The sequence below is a fragment of the Macrotis lagotis genome, chromosome 1, assembly GCF_037893015.1.
Source record: "Macrotis lagotis isolate mMagLag1 chromosome 1, bilby.v1.9.chrom.fasta, whole genome shotgun sequence".
In the NCBI taxonomy this organism is placed as follows: Eukaryota; Metazoa; Chordata; class Mammalia; order Peramelemorphia; family Peramelidae; genus Macrotis; species Macrotis lagotis.
Genome location: NC_133658.1, coordinates 173,540,608 through 173,555,204, shown reverse-complemented (window position 1 = coordinate 173,555,204; position 14,597 = coordinate 173,540,608). Strand labels below are relative to the sequence as shown.

Sequence of the window (14,597 nt, the reverse complement as noted above, 5' to 3'; positions counted from 1 at the left end):
CATATAACAAATGCAATGATTCAATGTTTTCTCTAACTCAAATAAATGGATCATATAGCATATAATAGCCATTAATGCTATATCTATTTTACAAAACAAAGTATTTGCAGAGATAGAAAGGGAACTGAGATCATTATTCTAATTTCCTGCTTTGCAGATGAGGAAAGTGAAGTTGAAAGATGACCTAACTGGCCAAAGATCACACAACCAGTTTAGTGGTTTAGGACTAATACCAGAGTTCCTGACTTCCACTTCAGTATTCTTTTCATCACACCATAAACTCACTACATAAAAAGTCAATTCAATACATAAAATAAAATTTCAATTCAACAAACAATTATTAAGTGGCTACTACATAGAAAAAGGTACTGCCACAGGCCCAAGGGATATGCAGATAGTGCACATGGTAAATGCATGAAACTGGACTTTGAAAAGCCATGGTTAACATGATTCTTTCAGGGTATTCTAATATGAACTGTCATTTAATAGAGCAGTTTACATATATTAATTTTTCTATCTCTCTAGTCTACCTTTTAAATAATTGATATTCCTAAAGTGACCACGTCATTCTCTGACCCAAAATGACCCAGTGAAATTTCCTACTGAAAAAAAAAAAGCAAATGGGGGGGGGGGGAAGGAATCGGAATCTTTGGACATTAAAAGCCCATTATCATTCTCCCTGACTAGACTTTATACCTTAGTTTTCCAAACAGTTACTCTTTAACCATCGCATTTCATTTCATTTCATGTTCCCTTGTTATCCTATAAACCTCTCTGGCTATTCCCAAACCTGAAATGTATTATCATCTCACTTCTATTCCTTAGCTCCCCTCCAAGTTCAAAGGACTATGATGATATTTTTACTGATCCCTTCCCCTAACCATACAATCCCCCAAAATTACTTTGTATATATTTTGCATTTATTCATATGTATCAGTCTGTCTGAAAGAAGATATAAGTTCTTTGATAGGTGAGACTGCTTTGTTTTCATCACTGCATTCCCAGTGAGTCACCTAATAAATAACTGATCCTCATAGCCACCTATAGAATAGCAGCTACCAATCTTATCTCCAACTTTCAGATGAGGAAACTGAAACTCATTAAATAACTTGCCCATGGTTATGTGACAAGTATCAGAGATGAGATCTGAATCCAGATCATCATTGATTTTAACTCCAGCAATTCTTTTCAATATAATATATGTTTATTTTCCTGTCCTGACACTGTGACTAAGTTCTATAACCTTGGGAAAGAACTGAGTCTTTTAAGTCTCTGTTTAAACTGAAAAATGAAAAGAGAAATGTGATCTGGACAACCTCTAATATTTCAAGTTCTAAAATTCTTTTTAAAAAAAAATCTATTAATTCATTACCACTCTCTAGAAACCTTCAATTTCTAACATTAAAGGCTAGTATTTATGTAGTATTTTAAGATTTTTAAAGCAAGTTACATATTTAATCTCATTGAACCTCACAACTCCAAGAGTTAGATTACAGACAAGATGGCAGGCATTTATATTTTATAAAATACCAAGAAATCCCAAGATACTCATAAGTCTTTATAGAGCTGGATACTGAAAAACACATCTCTGAACTCCTTCACATTAACATAATCATAAGATCACAGATTTAGAGCTAAAAATTCCTCTAAAAATGAACTGAAACGCAGAGATGAAAGGAAACCCAAGTGACATATGTAACATGTGACAGAGTTGTCATTTGAATCCATATTCTCTGATCCAGTAAACCATAACAGGATTAGTTTCTAAAGTGGGTAATATATTAGATGATATTTGGAGATATTTTTTAATAAAGGGAAAAGAAATCATCATCTATTAGGAAATTAATGGATAGCACACTGAATTTCCTTCAAAAATAAGAGTGCTAGGGGCGGCTAGGTGGTGCAGTGGAAAAAGCACCGGCCCTGAAGTCAGGAGTACCTGGGTTCAAATCCGGTCTCAGACACTTAATAATCACCTAGCTGTGTGGCCTTGGGCAAGCCACTTAACCCCGTTTGCCTTGCAAAAAAAAAAAAAAACTTTAAAAAAAAAGAGTGTTTTAAGAAACTCCATGAGATTTTTCAGTATTAGCACAAGGCAAAGTAATTAGTATAAACTGTATGGAGAAAATGTCATAATTAAGACTTGAACAGTTCAGGGGCAGCTAGGTGGCTAAGTGGATAGAGCACTGACCCTTGGAGTCAGGAGGACCTGAGTTCAAATCCAGCCTCAGATACTTAATAATTGCCTAGCTGTGTGACCTTGGGCAAGTCACTTAATCCCACTGCCTTAAATAAAAAAAAAGTTGACAGTTCAATACAAAGCAACAGGAGTTGTTGCCAATGGTGAATGATTTCTGTCAATAAGAACATCTTACTTATCTAATGATCAAGTTCTTTCACAAGCAGAAATATGTGAAAAGAAGATAAAATTTGTAATAATCTGAGAAATAAATCATGGTGAAAACTTCCAATAGTGAAGGAAAGAGTAAATGATAATTTACTTATTAGCATAGCTTTATTTTGCCATAAATACAATTTTCTACCTATGTCCATGGAGTGTGCTAACTTTCATTTGAACCTCATAATTATTGCCAAGATAGGTATTATAAATTTTGATGTTCCTATGTGTGTGCGCATGTATTCAGGGGAATGGAAACTCTATCCAGTGAGTTCAGTGGAGAACTAATCTACAATTCATATTTTTAGAGAGCTGTCTGGAGTATTAGGAAGTAAAGTGATATGTCCATGGTTAACATAGCTAGTCCATGACAGAGATAGAGTCTTACAGTCTTCATTATGTCAATGCTATTCCTCCAAATTCTTAATTATTCATAATTTACTAATGAATTAACTAAGCTTCAGTGGATTTAAATGATTTACTCAAGATCAAAAAGCAACAATACTTTCCAATGCCTTAAAGTTGAATGTACTTTCTACTACAAAATGGCATTCAATGATGCATATACTTCCAAACAACCAAAAAGAAACTTAAAATGAAATGTTTTATAAGAAATGGCCCTTTTTATAGCAATTAAAGTAAACTTCAAGCTAACATTAGACATCTAATATCTTACTGTCTTTTTTCAGCACTACAAATGGAAACTTCGCATTTAATATCATTAAATCAAAAGTAGAGGTGATGATAAAAAAATTTTTAAACAAAGGATAAATATAAACAGTTAATCTTAGGTCTTTCCTCTGTGAGGATTTCTGTCTCTGGTGTCAGTATGGTAGAGAACAGAGCCCAGAACACAAGAGTAGCTAAACATAAAAAAGTCACAGTGGAGGCAAAGTTAAGGAACCACAATAGGAGGCATATTACAACAGAAAACAGATTTTCTAAGCAGGTCTCTAGTCATTCTGTTTTTCTTGATAGTACTATGGCTTACTCCTCAAGACAATGTCATGGCATCAAAAACAGTTATCCATATGTATTGCTATGAGCAGAAGTTTACTTTCTAGAAACTTCAAACACAACTCATCTCAAGAAAATCTAATTCAGGGATTAATAACCTGTACATTGATGTGGTTTTGTGGTTGTGGTTGTTTCCTCTGAAATCCTATGAATTTTAATTTATGCATTTAAAATATCATTCTGCGAAGGAATCTACAGGCTTTACCAAAAAGTCCAAGGAGTCTGTGATTTAAAAGAAAAAATGTGAGAAACAAGCTAAGTTTAAATACCAAAGCCACTTATCCTCTTACTATCCAAAAAAACCTACCTTTGGGAGGTGGTCTGACATCAATGACACAATAAGTGAAGATTTACCATTCATTCAATTTAAAAAGGCATTATAATCACTATACTTATATGACGTGTTATTGTTCAGTCGTTTTAGTAATGTCTGACTGTCTGTGACTTTTGGAGTTTTCTTAACAAAGATACTGGAATGATTTGCCATGTTTTTCTCCATTTCACTTTATAGAAGAGGAAACTGAATCAAAAAGGGTTAAGTGACTTGCCCAAGGCTACATAACTACCAAGTGTCTGAGGCTGGATTTGAACTTAGGAAGATGAATCTTCCTGGCTTCAAGCCCAGCCTCAGTTCCCTTAACTGGAATAATAATGCATCTTCCTTTGAGGGTTGTTATAAGGATCAAATAAGATTATAACTGTAAACCATTCAACATAGTCTTAGCACATAGTAGGATAATATTCCCTTTTCTTTCCCCTATAACTATAGTTACCTATTGTCAAGGGTCACAGAACCAAAAAATTGTAAGATCATCTTGACTACAGACTCAGTACTGTATCTTCCATGCCAACTCACTACTGCTATTACTATCTGTGGGACTATCATTTAACCTCTATGGCCTTTAGTTTCCTCAACAGTAAACTGAAGATTGAAGAAACCAAGGTCTTTCTCCCTCTTTGTTAATGATTGAAATTTTGGAATTCATGATAATTTCCTTACCCGGACACTATCAATTTGCCCCTTTTGAACTCCAAGAGCTAGAAGTCAGGAGAATTCAAAAGAACTGGCATGAAAATCTTGTCAAATGCTACATTACTGACTTTTTCTTCATTAGCATGTTTTGTGAGGTCCCATAACTGGCTTTCCTCAAATGGTTCCCACCTTTGATCCTCTCTCTAGTTTATATTATGAATTTTATCATCCTTTTGATAATCAGTTCATGGACCTTTTCTCTATTTTGGTTCTTCATAAGACAGTTCAACAAATGTCAGACCTTCTGATAATTATAATTATAAAGATATAGATATAAAATTATAATATATTAACTAGGAAAATAAAGCAGGACCATGGGTTCATAGATTCCACCATCTGGAAATGACATTGGAGGCATTTATACTTCAGTCCCCTAATTTTAATCAATTACAAAGTTAAAACTCAAAAATAATCCTTCCACCATGCCTTTATCTGGACAGGCCTTGGAATTACATGAAATACAATGAAGAATGACCAGCAAAGGGCAATTAAAGAAAGTTTTTTTTTTTAGGTTTTTGCAAGGCAAATGGGGTTAAGTGGCTTGTCCACACAGCTAGGTAATTATTAAGTATCTGAGGCCGGATTTGAACTCAGGTACTCCTGACTCCAGGGCTAGCACTCTACCCACTGTGCCACCTAGCTGCCCCTAAAGAAAGATTCTGAACAAAAACACCTTGAGAATAAAAGTTAAAGAGAAGGTAAATCCTTTACTATCAATCTCATGCCTTTAATAATGATAATCTATTACACTTAAAAGGATAGAGAATGGACCTGGTAATTTCATTGGGATAGAGAAATTCAGCAAGAAGCAAGTCACTCTATCAATATCAATCAAGAATCTTCTTTACAACTTATAGCTTAGAGAATTACCCACAGCATGGAGAATGACCTGAGTGGGATCCCACAGCCCATACCACTAGAACTATTTGTAGAAGGGAGCTGAGAAAGAATTTCAATTATATCTTTCACTTTATATATATAAAGGAAACTGAGACCCAGAGAGTTTCAGTGACTTGCTCATGATCTTGAAGGGTGGTTTGATTCCAGCTTTCTCAAATTCCAGGCCAAATCTCTATCCATTATGTCACACTGGCTCTTGTCTTAGATTTATACAGCTTTCACAACATTTTCAAACACTTTAATTTCATTTGATCTCTAATTTAAAAGTACTTTTTCATCTCATTTTATCATTATCATTCAACCTCATTTTATCTGTGTCTAACAATCCCATGAGAAATGGGGCTAAGGTACAGTCATCTTTGTTTTACCGATATAGAAATAGAGTAATACAGGTTCAGTAACTTGGTCAAACATTGAGTTAGGAGTGGAGCTAGAATTGGAGTCTAGAAGACTACCAATCAAGGACAATTTCCACTATGTTAATAATAATAATTTCTGGAACCCACCTCATTTACATACATACAGTATTTCTCTTCTCAGATCCCTGTGAATATAATCTTCCTGAGGGTAAGGAGAGTGTCAAGCACATCAGTATCCATTATTGAAATGAATTCAATTATTAAGAATAAAACTGAAGAGATATCCTCTCATTCAAATTTTTCTATGTTTATTTAGTATATATAACTGGCTTTTGAATCTGAAAGGTAGGTCATGAACATATTATTACTGCTTAATTTTATTTGACATCTGCTGTTTTTAAATTGCTTAAATTCCCCTTATGCTTCCTAAATAAAATTTAAAAAAAATTTTCCTCTACTTTATTGAGGTGGCTGATACTTAAATGGCTAAATGACTTCTCTAAGGCTACACATCAAAGTAGTAGACCTGAATCCAAGTCTTTTGACTTGAACTCAAGCCTTTTATTGATTATAAAAATATTTTACAGGTATCTGGAATCAAAAGTCTAAATTAAGATATTCAGTTGAAGCTTGCCAATATAAGAATTCAGGTCTTTTATTTAGAAATCAAGAACCTTGTCTTTTAATCTATTCTTTTCAATCCTTGAAACATTTTGGGCACTCAAATGTCAATGAGATCAAACTAAATTGGGGACTGTTTTACAGTTGGCCAATATCAGAATCTATACTAAGAGAAATCCTTCTACAGCAACAACAAAAACTGAAGCATGGAATTTTACAAGCCATTTTAACACATTTTTTACTCTTTTCATATTATATGTGTGAAAAACAATATGCTAATATGCTCAGCTAGTCAACACTTCTAATATGTGTCTCTCTTATTACAGAAGACCATGAGACAGAGAGGCTTCTCTCCTTGTTTTGCTAGCTCTTTTACTTCCAACACAGTTTTTTTTCAGTCCCTTTGTTATTTAGATTTTCAAATTAATGCTAGATCTTCTATTTCCTTTATTATCTCATTGATGCTCTTTTCTTTCAATAATTCCTTCCCCTTTACCCTTCATTAAAAAAAAAAAAGATGAGAGAATTAGAAACAACTAAACAATGTATTCCACTGGAGGCAAAGAAATAATTCTAGTAGTTGACAGGATAACATTATCTCATCTTGTGCCTACTCTAGCTAGATGTCATCTTCCTCATCCAAGTAATGAAGATTCTTTCTTTTTATACTAAACAGATAACAGAGTCCCCTAAGACAAGTCATATAGCTATGAACTCTCCAAAAACCTCAGTGGCTACAGTCTAACAGAACCCTGAATAAGAATTCCTCTAACATCCCAGACCCCAGATTGTCCAGTCTTTGCACTAATGAACTCACTACTGACCCAGACAGCACACTGTACTTTTTTATATGACAATTTTTGAACTTCCAGGCAGTCCATCTTTCCAACAACCTGAAATCAATCTCTTTTCAGCTTCCTTTCACAGTGCCTAACTACATCTACTGGGGTCAATTAGAACAAGTCTAATTATTCCTCCACATGCCAGTCCCCTAAGTCTTTGAAGTTGTCTCTACTTTATGCTAAATATTCCCAGTTACTTCTAGGAGTTACTACTACATATAATAAGTACTCAAAATTTTACATCACTTCCATTGCTCTTCTTTAGTTGCTTTCTAACTACTCAAGTACTTTCTAAAATGTGATATCTGGAACTGAATTCAATATCCCCCATAGAGATTTGAGGAGGGACAGTGTCAGAAGACTCATTTCTCTGAATTTTTCTATTCTCTCACCATCCAAGAGTTTAATCTCCAAGAGCATCCAAGAGGACAATGGTCAACACTTTCAAATGCTGCAGAGGTCAAGAAAAAAGATGAAGAAAAAGACTTTCAATTTGACAATAAAGAAATCACAAGTGACATTGAAGAGAGCAATTTCAGTTGAATGATGATGTCAGAAACTAGATTACAAAGGATTTAGAAGAGAGTGAGAAGAAAGAAATCAGGTGCCCTGAGTTTAACCTGGCTTTCTTCAGGAGTTTAGCTATAAGGTGAAAGAGAGCACTAGGATGATAACTGGTGTAAATAGCAAGATTGTGAGGTATTTATTTGAAGAATGAGGGAGATTTCAGTAAATTTATACTTATCAGGGAAGAAGCTAGCAGAGAGGGAGATATAGAAGACAAGAGAAAGTGGGGGTACGATGGTGTGGAAAACTTCTGGATAACAGGGGAAAGAATCAAGGGAATATGTAAAGGAGTTGGCAAGGAGGATTACCCTTTTTTAGGGTCAGAGTGAAGGAGAAGACAGGGAGGGAAGATTCTGGACTATATGAAATGAGGAGGAAGGAGAGAGGAGGAGCTCTTGAAAAATGATTTCAATTTTTTCAGTGACTATGAATTGACATCTTCAGCTAAATAGTAAAAGGAGTCTTACAGGAGGTTTGGGGCAGTTAAAAAAGAGAAAAGAGAAACAACAGTGGCACATATTAGATCAGCTAGAATCAGAAATAACTAAACTAGATATCCCACTGTTAAATAAACCCAAGAATATAAATAACTTTGGGAACACTGCTTCCTTAAGAAATTTTAGAGAAGAAAATTAGAAAGCTTTTTAACAGAAGTTAGGTGTAAACAAACAAATTTCTCTCCAATGAATTCAAGCTTCACATCACTACTATAATTGTCCTAAAATGTTGTTATGACCAGTTCAGTGCCTCCCCCTCCTACTCTATATTCAATAAACTCTAGAGACTCTCTAGTTCCAGTTTGGCCTGGTTTCATACTACTCTTCTAGACTTCTTAGACTTCATTTCTTTCCATGTTCTCTACGGGCCCATTTGATGTTCCAAATAACTAACATTCTATCTCCTATCTCTGTGATTTTCCTAGGGTCTGGAATGCTCTCTATCCTCACCTGTGTTTTACAAGCTCTGGTTTCCTTCAAGTTTCAGCTCAAGTTCCTTTTTCTCATGAGGCATTTCCTACTTACCCATCCTCCCCTTCCCAATTGCTGTAGCAAGTTCCTACTCCTTCAATGCGAGTTTGTATTTGCATTATATGTGTTCATATAGTCTTATAATGTATTTTTATCTACTATATTTGTACAATTTTTCTCTTCCATAAAAATGTAAATTACTTGACAGCAGTGAACATTTTTACCTTTGTGTTGGTATCCCCCATGTCTAACACAGGTGCCCAGCAGACAGTAGGTGCTTAAAAGAATGTTTAATTCATTGATCTTACACCATATGCCACAATATGTTCAAAAGGAAAATGTGACCTGAATATAAAATGCCTCACCGTTAAAGAATTAGAAAAGAACCATAGCAAATACCTTTCACAGTATGGTCAGGTTAGAAATTCTTAACTAAAAGAAGGTGTCATAAAAGAAAAAAATAGAACTTTCATTACCCCAAATTTAGAAGATTTCATAAAATAATATCAACACAGTTAGAATAAGGGATGTGGTCAATACAGAAAAGTCTTTCATCAGGTATTTCTGATAAGGATATGATATCAACCAACTCCCTAACACAGACATCTAACATAAAAATCAATCACCATGGATAAGTGGCTGGGGATATAAACAAATAGTTCTCAAGAAAAGAATTTCAAATTATCAACAACCAAATGAAAAAAAATATTTCAAATAATTCACATTAGGAAAAGTGAAAATCAAAATAACTCTGAGGTCTCATCACACATCCAGCAAACTGGTAAAGATGACAAAAAATGAAAATAGTGTTGGAGGGGTTAAGCCAACAGGTAAATTAATAAACTATTTTTGGAACAAAAAAGCAATTTGGAATTATACTGAGAAAAACATTTAAAAAGTTCCTACCCTTTGAACAAAAAAAAGATTAATTCCAAATGTGATCTTTTGTATTCAAATTGGCTATGCAATTAGAGTTTATTTTAATACATGGTATAAAATGTTTGTCTAATCCTAATTTCTGTCAGACTTCTCCATTTTTCCCAGAAATGCACAATAAAACAGAGTCCTTCCTGCAATACATTATGTTCTTGAGTTTATCACATACTGGTCTATATGAAATTGCTTCTGCTTCTGGTTTATCTAATCTGTTCTACTTTGCTGTTTTTAACCTATACAAAATACCTTTAATGATTAGGGAATTGATAAATGATAATGACATGCTGCTTTGATGTGTTTGGCTACTTCATTTGTATTTTGTCACATTATTTCACTTTTGATTCTTGACTTTTTTTGTTCTTCTAAACAGATATTAGAATCTTGTCTAGTTTATGCTAGCTTTACTAATATGAAATGCACTATAGTATATTAATTCAGAACAGAAACAAAACTGAAAATATTGAGCTATCATGTTCTAATATTTCTTACTTTCTCTGTTCTCTCACTAAAAGAACTTCTCTATTGATACAGAATATAATAACCTTGTCCTTTTATAAAGACAATACTTCAGAATTCTATACCATATGTGATTTGGGTGTTTCTCTAACTCTGCAACAGGCCTCTCTCACTCTTAACTCCTATCTACCATAACAAAAGTACTTTCTTATGACTGATCAGATCCTGGTATGCAAATGCAGTATGGGTCAAAAAATGGAATGAAGCTGGCCTAAGTACAGATGTCCCATATTAACAACTGCTTCTAACCAAATGCCTTGCAAACACTGGTGAAACAAACAAGGTATGAATTTTAAAATTAAAACCATGCTTCCACTCAAAGCTGGGTAGGAAAGAGCATTTGTCTTCTTAGTAACCTATATAACGGTTTTTTTAAAAACTCTTTGATTCTGAGTTTCTCTGACTCCTAATTTTACTGGAAGAAGTGACATTAGTTCATTCTGTTTACCAATTAAGTTTTAGAATTATTTCCACAATGCCTGAAAAAAATACTATCCAGACAATGCATATCTAAATTACAAATTCTTTTTTTTGTTACTTTTTTTTTTGCTTTTTGTTTTTAGTTTTTGCAAGGCAATGGGGTTAAGTGGCTTGCCCAAGGGCACACAGCTAGGTAATTATTAAGTGTCTGAGACCGGATTTGAACCTGGCGACTCCGGTGCTTTATCTACTGTGCCACCTAGCTGCCCCTAAATTACAAATTCTTTTTGGAATTCAACATCTTATTTTCTTTTTTATCTTTGAAATCATATAGTGCACAACAAGCTTATAAAAATCTCACTAGTCATAGTCAATGACAGGGTGAGGATCCAGCAATTAATACTAATCTATTATAACACAAACAATAAAAGATAAAACACACACAGGCACAGTGCTTCTACCAACAGTTTTCCAATACCCCTTTATCTTAATAATAACATATATATTCATTCTATAATAACCATAAAGTTAATAAAAAAAAGAAGGAAAATTGAGGCCAAAACTAGAAGAAATAAGTCTTGTACCAAACCTAGAATTTGAAAAATGGTGAGACATCATGGAATAAATCCACAAATTAAATAACCAACAGCTAAAACTCAGTGAGATCACTAAAATTACTGACATCATAAATACAGCTAAAGGCATGGAGAAGACTTCTGTGTGCAAGGTCAACAAGAAAAGGCAGAAGAAAATTTGGAAGCTAGAAATAAAGCAAGAAAAAAGTGAATGATTTTAAAAAAGTGGAGTTACTAGAATAAAAGCTGGATTCTCCAGTGATTTTTTCCCCCTTATATAACCTAGGAGAAAGGCCTCTTTGGCAAATGTCTAGATGAGGGGTAGCTAGGAGTTCAAATTCAGTCTCATTTAGACATGCAACAGCTGTATGACTCTGGGCAAGTAATTCAACAGTTTTAAGCCTCAGATTCCTCATCAGCAAAATGGAAATGATACCAGTAGCAACCTCAGGGCTAGTAAAAGTACCCCAGTCATGTGGCTTCCACTTGCCCTGTCTCAGGGAATTAACTTGATCATACAAATACACATCTATGGTTAGGGTGAAGAGTAAAAGCACTGGTCAAGTGAGGGATTTCTCCTTTATTTTCAAAATGGAAATGAACCCAGAATTTATAGATTTCCATTTTTGACACATTGAAATGGCTACAAGAGCTCCTGAACCTATCCAAACCATTCACCTGTTTCTAATTCCAGAGCAAAGAGAAGGAGAACTACAACACTCAGTCTAGTCTTTTACTAAAGATACTGTGTCATTCGAGGGGGGGAATGTTTCTCCTGGAGGGAAATTACTTTCTGGCAAAGAGGTTTACTGGGCTCTGGTCCAAAACGAGTCTGGTTCCCAAAGGATGCAAGAGGGATACCAAGCCTCATCCAAAAATTCTCTGGCACCAAATGTTCATGCATGTATGTGTACAAATCATGGATTTGCAAAAATGTAAAGTGGTAGCCAAAAACAAGTTAACAAAGTCATAGGTCAAATGATGAACTTGACTTCATTAATCTATAGGAGTTAAAAACAGATTCTCAGGTATCCATATAACATGATGCTTGTTTTACTTTTAAATGTTTTAAAAGCTAAAGGTAAGTCATTGCATATGCTCATTCAAAGAATCTTTTGATAAATTAGTGGTATTAAAGAAAAGAAACTCTTTCCATCCTCTCTCATCTTTCACTTCCCTATTTTTTGAAATACCTGGTTGCTTTGGAAATAAAATTGTTTTCACTAGATTAAAAAAAACTGAAAATCAGACATAATGAATAGATTTTAATTTAATAGTAATTTTTTTTAAAATACCCAAAAGGACATATATCCAATTATATGTAATAGTTAAGAAGATCATCAAGCATGATGAAAATGAAATAGTTTAAAGGGCTGCCAGTTAATTTTTGTATTAAAGAGAGCAGTAGTAAAGGAAATAGGGACCAGCAGTGAAGACGCATTAGTTGAGGGGCAAATACTGGGAGAGGCAGCTTGAGGGAGTGAGAAAGTCCTGCCCAACCAGCTGGCCAACTGCAGGTCTCAGATCCCCATTACTAGCTGTGTGACCTTGGACAGGTCATCACAACAACAACCCCAAGCTATAATTACTTTCCTGAATAAAAAGAAGATAATAACTACCCCAGGTCATATAATAATATGTCACAGAGTCACTGGATGGCAATATGCACTGCAAAGAGTTAAACTACATGATGTAAGGCATTACTTTTTCCACTAGATTTTAAGCATCTGAAGGGCAGTTTTCTAGAACGGCTACAACATAACAATTGTTTCATGAACATTGGCTGAAGTCAATTGGGTGTAAGGTGTTCTAATTCTCATTATTCCTTGAGGAAGCTACATGACTGAGGACATGGGAAGAGCTTAACAAGAGCAGGATGACTGAGCTGTCATTATCATCTGTCACCCTGGCAAGGCTAAATGAAGGCAGTAACTGAAGGTTTACATACATCAACCAATGAATTAGACAACCCAATCTACCAGATTAAAGTGCACCCAGCTTCCCCTCAAATCCTTTTCTGAAATCATACTTTGTTAACATCTATGGTTTTTTTGATGGTGATGCCAAGAGTGCATAACATTTTGAAAATCCTAAAAAGTTGGAAAAACTCTTGAGCATAGGGCAATGAAGGACTGGGCATATGCAATGAGAGAACCAATCTGATCCATAAATTCACAGCTAGGTGGTGGGATGCAAGGTAAACCATTTTCAGATCACCTAGAAAAAGAGTTGGCTCAAGAGCAGCTAGGTGGCACAGTGAATAGATCACTGGCCCTGGAGTCAGGAGGATCTGAGTCCAAATCTGAAACCTAAATAACTGCCTAGCTGGGTGACCTTGGACAAGTCACTTAACCACATTACCTTAATTTTTTTTTAAAAAATGCAAAAAAAGAGTTATAACTTTATGTGTGGAAAAAAAAGCTCCACATAGAAATTATTACAGATCCTGGGAGTACTGGACTAGGAACAGGAGGTAGGAGATCGCAACTTGCAAATCTTTGACTGAATACCAAATGAGTATCTGCAAAACAATTTGAAAAACTCAGAATCAGCTTCAAATGTGTTTGTACATTGGGTAACATTAAAAGGCAGGACAGTAGTAAAAAAAAAAAAAGACAAAATTTGTAATAGAACCCTTCACAGACAGGGCAGTTAGGTGGCAGTGGCAGTTAGGCAAATTCGACCTCAGATATTAATAATTGTCTTAGCTATGTGACCTAACTCCATTGCCTTAAATATTTTTTTTAAAAAAAGAACCCTTCACAGAATATTTCTTCTGATTTAACCCTAAGGAAACAATAATGATGCTTTTAGTAACAGCACCTCTGTCTACTTCAAGTATCACAACTAGCTCTCTCCTGTATAGTCCTAGATGAATGTTTAAGTTATTAGTTCTCATTTCTAAGATGTTTCTATAGATTAAAGCTAAAGAAAAAGGCTGATTTCATTCTCAAATCATTTCCATCACTCTTGTCTTTAGTGCCTTAAGACACTGGACCAGGGGGCTTGGATCACTTGGTTCTGGTGCTGGTTCTCTCAATAACTAGCTTTAAAAGTTCCAGTAAGCTACTTCACACATAAACTTTCTTTCCCCTTTTATCCCTCTCTTCCCACCATATACAGACCATGTTTTCTTCCACATTCTGATTTACAGTTTTCTCATCTGTATTGGTCTTAGCATGGGACAGGTTACATGATTTCTGAGGTTTCTTCCAGCTCTAAAATCTATTATTTTTTAAGACAATTCTTATCACTTGTTAATTCAAATAAAGAAGCTATGCTATTTCAGTTTCATTTTCAGTTCATAGAAAGACTCAATACAACAAAATTCTACTGTGACCAAAATGTAGATACATATTAAATGGTCCTGGGTCATACCAAATACTCTGGTCTTTTGACCAAGCATTTACTGTGGCACTCCTTAATGTTAGCTTTAGGATTAGCA

At 34.7% G+C, this 14,597-nt stretch overlaps 1 protein-coding gene across 16 annotated transcripts in view; it reads right to left on the bottom strand.

Moving 5' to 3' along the window:
• Window positions 1-14,597, bottom strand: part of KIF16B (kinesin family member 16B) — a 563,734-nt gene that overhangs the window by 343,183 nt on the left and 205,954 nt on the right. The window lies entirely within an intron of this gene.